Consider the following 6000-nt stretch of genomic DNA (forward strand, 5'->3'; position numbering starts at 1 on the left):
ATATGCTCACATTGGGTATTTCCTGCTAATGAGTGCATTTCAGCCATCATATGTTTATTCATTATGCTAGTCACTGTGGGGTCATATCCCTGCCAGCAAGTACATAATCCAAGAACATACACAAATAACCAACACACACAAACACACACTATGCATGACTCAATGTGGTTAAGTACTATGCATAGTAAAACTTTCTGCCGAAAGTTATTCACTGATTGGTTTAGTAATTCAATTAAAACTTTTAAAGCTTCTACCAAGTATCAGGCACTGTAGTAGACACTGGAGATGCAACACTGACCAAGATAAGATTCCTGCTCTCTTGGAGCTTGCATCCTAGTTTAGGAGACAGGCCAAATCAAGAAAAGAATGAATGAATGAGTTAGTCTCAAAGAGTGCCAAATTCCTACAAGGAAATAAAAAGACGATATGTTGACTGCAGTTTTGCAACTTCAGCCCTACTGACATATTGTGTCTGATAAGCCTTGACTGCAGGGGTGATACTGTGTATTGTACGATGTGTAGTAGCATCCCTGGCTTCTACCCACTAGGTACCAAGAGCACCTTCTCAGTTATGACAACTAGCAAGATCTCCAAACATTGCCAAATATCCCCTGGGGAGCAAATTCCTCCCCAGTTGAGAACCACGGTGCAAGACTGATGGGAATGAGAATGAGTTTTTTTGTTTTTGTGGGTTTTTTTTTGTTGTTGTTGTTATTGGATGGTCAGGAAAGACCTCTTTGAGGCAAAAAAAAAAAGAAAGAAAAAAAAGGCAACCAGGAAATATTTTGGAAGAAAGCTTTCCAGGCAGGGTTGAACAGTAAGCACTAAAGCAGTAGGTGATAATGAACTTGAAGTCCTAAAGGAAAAAACAGAGGCTTGTTTGACTAAAGCACAGAAGCAGGAGATGGTATCAGAGAGGCAGACAAGACAAAACAGATAGAGCTTTACAGGTTGTGGTAGGAAGTTTAGATTTTTTTTTTAATGCGATGAGAAGTTTAGATGAAGGAGAGAATTTCAGATTAACTGTGAAGGAAGAAATGTTTCTAGCTAGACATTTAAAGGAGGATAGGCCTGGATTGTTACAGGCTGGAGTGAAAGACAGAAGCACTCCAGGGACTGATAACAGATCAGAGAGGACAGAACCTGTCTGAGGTGGAACAAAGCAGGTGCACAAATGGAATTGCAGAATTGTCAGAAATGTGGCATCTAATGCAGGAAGAAGGGACTTTTGAGGGGAAACCTCTATTCCAACCACCACTGGGATGACAATTCAGAGGAACACCCTCAAGGAGAGAGTGTTCTAGGCAACATACCGACAGCAGCTGTAAGCTGTGGGACCCACTGCATGTGTATGGATTCTGATTCAGCCCCAAATGTACCCCCTTTAGGGAGGGAGGGCCCAAAGCCAAGTGCAGGCTGAGCTACCTGACAGGAGCCAGAGACCAGTAATCCAGGGACAAGCAGCTAACAGCAGAAACATGTCAATGGCTTGATCCTAATACGTTCTCGTTAGAGGTTTACAGAGGAAACACTTTCAGACCAGTAAAGACAAAGATCATGAACTTTAGCTCTTTATTCCAACTCCCTCATTGTTGGACCATTACTACCATTTAAAAAATATTGGCATGTGTGAGGCATTGTTCTAAATGATTTTCTCATTTAATCTTCTGAACAAGCCTATTATTTTCAGCATTAAAAAAAAAAAAAGCACTGGAGTCTCAAGATATTCTGTTACTTGCCCATGGAATCTGAAACCTAAGTAGTTCTGACTCAAGTCCAATCTCTGAACCACCTCATAATACTCAGATAAATCAACCAATACTATACACTGCTCAGATAAATCAAACTGACACAGGTGATTCCCAGCTAATGTCTGGTTGAGGAATAATTTGTAATAAATTGCTAGCGTTTGAATACCCACCAGTGCCAGTTATTTTTCTAAGCACTGTAAATGCATTATCTTGTTTCATCTTCACAAAACCCACAAGAAAGGTCTTATCAGTTGTCTCATTTTATAGATGAGAAACCTGAGAGCGAGAGATCTTAACTAACTTGTCCAAAGTCACACAAACAGCAAGTGGTAGAACTGAGATTGTAATTTAGATAGTCAAATGCCCAGGTCTTCCTCACTAACTCTAAATCATAGAACCCAGTTCTCTTCCAACAACAAGAAACTTTTAGAAACTCTTATATAATCTTATTTCGTAAAAATAAGACATATGATTGAAAAGATTGCAACATTATTTAAAAGACGTTCACAAAGATGTCTGATAATGTTCTAAGCAGAGGCAACCCCTTGGAAAGCCTCCATTACTGTGTTTCTGTTTGTTCAGTAGTTCCAAAGAAAATATGATAAATTCACTTATTAATTCATTTCACATGATACCTTAACTTCTAAATAAGCGTAGGAAAAGAGGGCTTTGTGCATTGATTCTGCAGTCTCTTGTTAATGCATAGGCCAGTTAATGAGTTCAGATATGTCCAAGTTACTTCAGGTAAAGATCTGTTGCTACCCCATCTGTACTCCCTCACCAGTTCTTCTAACCAAACACAATCTGAGGAATCAAGAAAGACCTAGCATTGCAGAAGTTACTGTTTTGGGATCTGTGTATTTGACGTCAGAATGACAGACTGTTACTACCTAGGTGTTAGCACACTTCCGGTGGCACCAGTGTGACCTAAGAGATTGACCCAATCTGTTGGTGACGCAATCTGTTGAAACGTGTGTGTTCTCAAACAAAAAAATTGGAGGTATTAAAAGGCATCCATGAAGCAGTAAGAGAAAAGCCAGTACTTGGCATCAGAAATTGCAGATTTGGGTTCAACTGTACCATTGACAAGCTTTGTGGCCTTGGGCAAGTCACTACAACAGCTCTGAGATTAGGGCTCTTCATTACGCAGGAGGCAACATCATCCTGACCCTGGCTACCAGGCAGGTGGCAGTGCAGATCAATAAAACAATGAATGCATGGGTGGTTTATGGACTGTATGATGATGCTCTAACAACAAAGGACAACATTCACACTAGAGATGTCAAACAGCTGTTACACAGCTGACTCTTTACTGAACTGGGGAGAGTACATCTCATCTTTGTCCTCAGGTCTTTTTGACAATGGCAGTGTGCTGCAGTCGAGCTGACTCTCAAGCCTATGTGTTCTGGAGCTAGAGGAGAGACGAGGTCAATGGGAATAAGATATTTATGCTTCCGGCAGCTGCTTGAGATAGAAACAGAAAATTCTTGTTCTTTTAAGGCTTTAAGTCCAACCTGTCTAGGTACAACTAATGTGAATGAGACAACCTTTGCAGGCCCAGTAGCAACTATCTTTGAAATCTTTAATAGTAATAATACCAACAACAATAATTGTAGCTCATGTATCAGTTAACTGCTTTTACAAACAAAATGCTCTAAGATTCATAGGCTTAAGAACAGTTATTTATTCTTAGTTCTCTAACTGCGTATTGGCTGAGCTCAGACAGGCAGCCCTGACTCAGACTGAGGCCCGCAGTCTTGGGCTTGGCTTCTCATCCCGGGTTAGGCTCATGTCTGTTCATTCTGCAGCCGAGGCAAAGGGGGCAGTAGCTACCGGGGCCAAGGCCTTTTCAAAGCAATGTCAGAGGTGCAAGGGAGCCTGTGTGTCAGCACATTTCAGGCCTCTGATTGAATCTGTCTAGGTCATAGTCACTAGGCATTTATTATGTGTTCAAGCAACTGTATACTAAGAGCTTTACCCCCATTCTTTCATATAATTTTCATAACAATCCTGTAAAGCCAGGCCTATTTTTATCCTCGTTTTAAAGACAAAGAAATGGAAGTAAAGAGAAATTAAGAAACTTTCCCCATAACCTGCAGCTAGTCAGTGGCAGGGTCAGGATTCTCATATAGGCAGTGGGACTCCAGGGATTTGCCAGTATATTCTATTGTCTGCTTAAATCCTTAATCCATCAACACTGCAATTAAAATGGGACTAGTTTCAAAGCATTGAATACATCTGGGTTCCCATACCATGACATTTAAAAAATATATGAATTTTGTTTTATTTATGTTACGAGATATTTGCTCTGCACAAAGCATATATAACATGCATCTACCCTACGATGTCTAATAAAATCAACACATAAATCTACCACCCAGAATCTAGAATATTGCCATATCTTCGTATGTTCTTTCTCTGTATCACCTTTCTGCCTCTTCACTGAAGATAACCGCTCTCTTGAATTTTCTGTTTATCATTCACATGCTTTTTTAAACAGATTGATCATATATATATATCTGTGTCAAATAATTTTGCTTGGTTGAAACATCAACTGTGCTGTCATATGTATCTATAGTTAATCCATTTCTTATTGTTATATAATAGTACATTTAGGGACTTCCCTGGTGGTCCAGCGGTTAAGATTCTACGCTTCCAATGCAGGGGGCACAGGTTCGATCCCTGGTTGGGGAACTAAGATCCCACATGCCATGCAGCGTGGCCAAAAAAATAGTGCATTTAGTGAATATATCACAATATATCACTTATCCTACCAATGAATATTGGGTTTCTTCTAGTGTAATGCTATTAAAAATAAAGCTTCTGTGGACAACCTCACTAGTAATGTATAAGAGTTCCTGTGTGGCACATCCTTACCAACACTTGGTATTGTCAAACTCATAATTTAGGAAAGTAAAATAATATTGTATTGTGATGTTAATTTGTATTTCCTTGCTCACTAAGAAGTTTTGGCACATTTTTCTTAGGTAATCTACCATATATGTTTTCTTTTCTGTCACCTGCTTATTCATGACCCTGGCCAATTTTCCTACTGGGTTATTTATCTTATTGATTCATATCAGTAATATATGTATTATATTTATATAAAATTGTCCATTACATGTATTAGTAATGTTTTCTCTCAGTTGTGTTTTGTCTTTTCATTCTATTTATGGCAAATAGTGAAAAGATTTACCAATCTTTTCCTTCATGGTTGGTCGGACTTGAATAGTGTCCCCTTAAAATTCATGTCCACTCAGAACCTGTGAATGTGACTTTATCTGGAAATAAAGTCTTTGCAAATATATAATCAAATTAAGATGAGGTCACAATGGATTAGGGTAGGCCCTAAATCCAATCATTGGTCTCTTACAGGAGGGAAATTTGGACAGAGAGAGAGAAGAGCCACAGGGAAGAGGACCACATGACAACAGAGGCAGACACTGGAATGGGGCCACTGCAAGCCAAGGAAAACCAAAGCTTGTCAGCAAGGACCTGAAGCTGGGAAGAGGCAAGGAGTGATTCTTCCCTAGAGCATTCAGAAGGCACAGGGGCCTTCTAGCCTTCAAAACTGTGAGGGAGGGGGCTTCCCTGGTGGCGCAGTGGTTGAGAGTCCGCCTGCCAGTGCAGGGGACACGAGTTCGTGCCCTGGTCCAGGAAGATCCCACATGCCGCGGAGCGGCTGGGCCCGTGAGCCATGGCCGCTGAGCCTGCACGTCCGGAGCCTGTGCTCCGCAACGGGAGAGGCCACAACAGTGAGAGGCCCGCGTACCACAAAAAAAAAAAAAAAAAAAAAAAACTGTGAGGGAATAAATTTCTGTGTTGTAAACCACCCAGTTTGTGGTAATTTATTACAGCAAGCACAAGAAACGAATACAATGGTTAACAATTTTTGTGTTATAAAGTTTTTTAATCCTAAAGCTATCAAAATACTCACTATATTTTCTTCTAAAATTTAAAATACTTTGCCTTCACATTAAAATTTTTAATTCATCAAGTACTGATTTTGTTTATGGGCATGAAATAGGGAACCCATTATATTGTTTTGTTTGTTTTCCTATTTGGGTAATAAATTGTCCTAGTACCATTTATTGACAGGTTCAATTTTTTCTCCACAACTTTGCAAAGGTTCCACTGTATATGAAAATGCCACTTAAGTCTGGGTTTCCTTTTGGGCTTTCGAGTATGTTCCATTGGTCAAATTGCCCATCACACTATTCTGTGCTGATTATTATAAATGTATTGTAGT

The sequence above is a fragment of the Mesoplodon bidens genome (assembly GCF_964165515.1).
Source record: "Mesoplodon bidens genome assembly, chromosome: 10".
NCBI lineage: Eukaryota > Metazoa > Chordata > Mammalia > Artiodactyla > Ziphiidae > Mesoplodon > Mesoplodon bidens.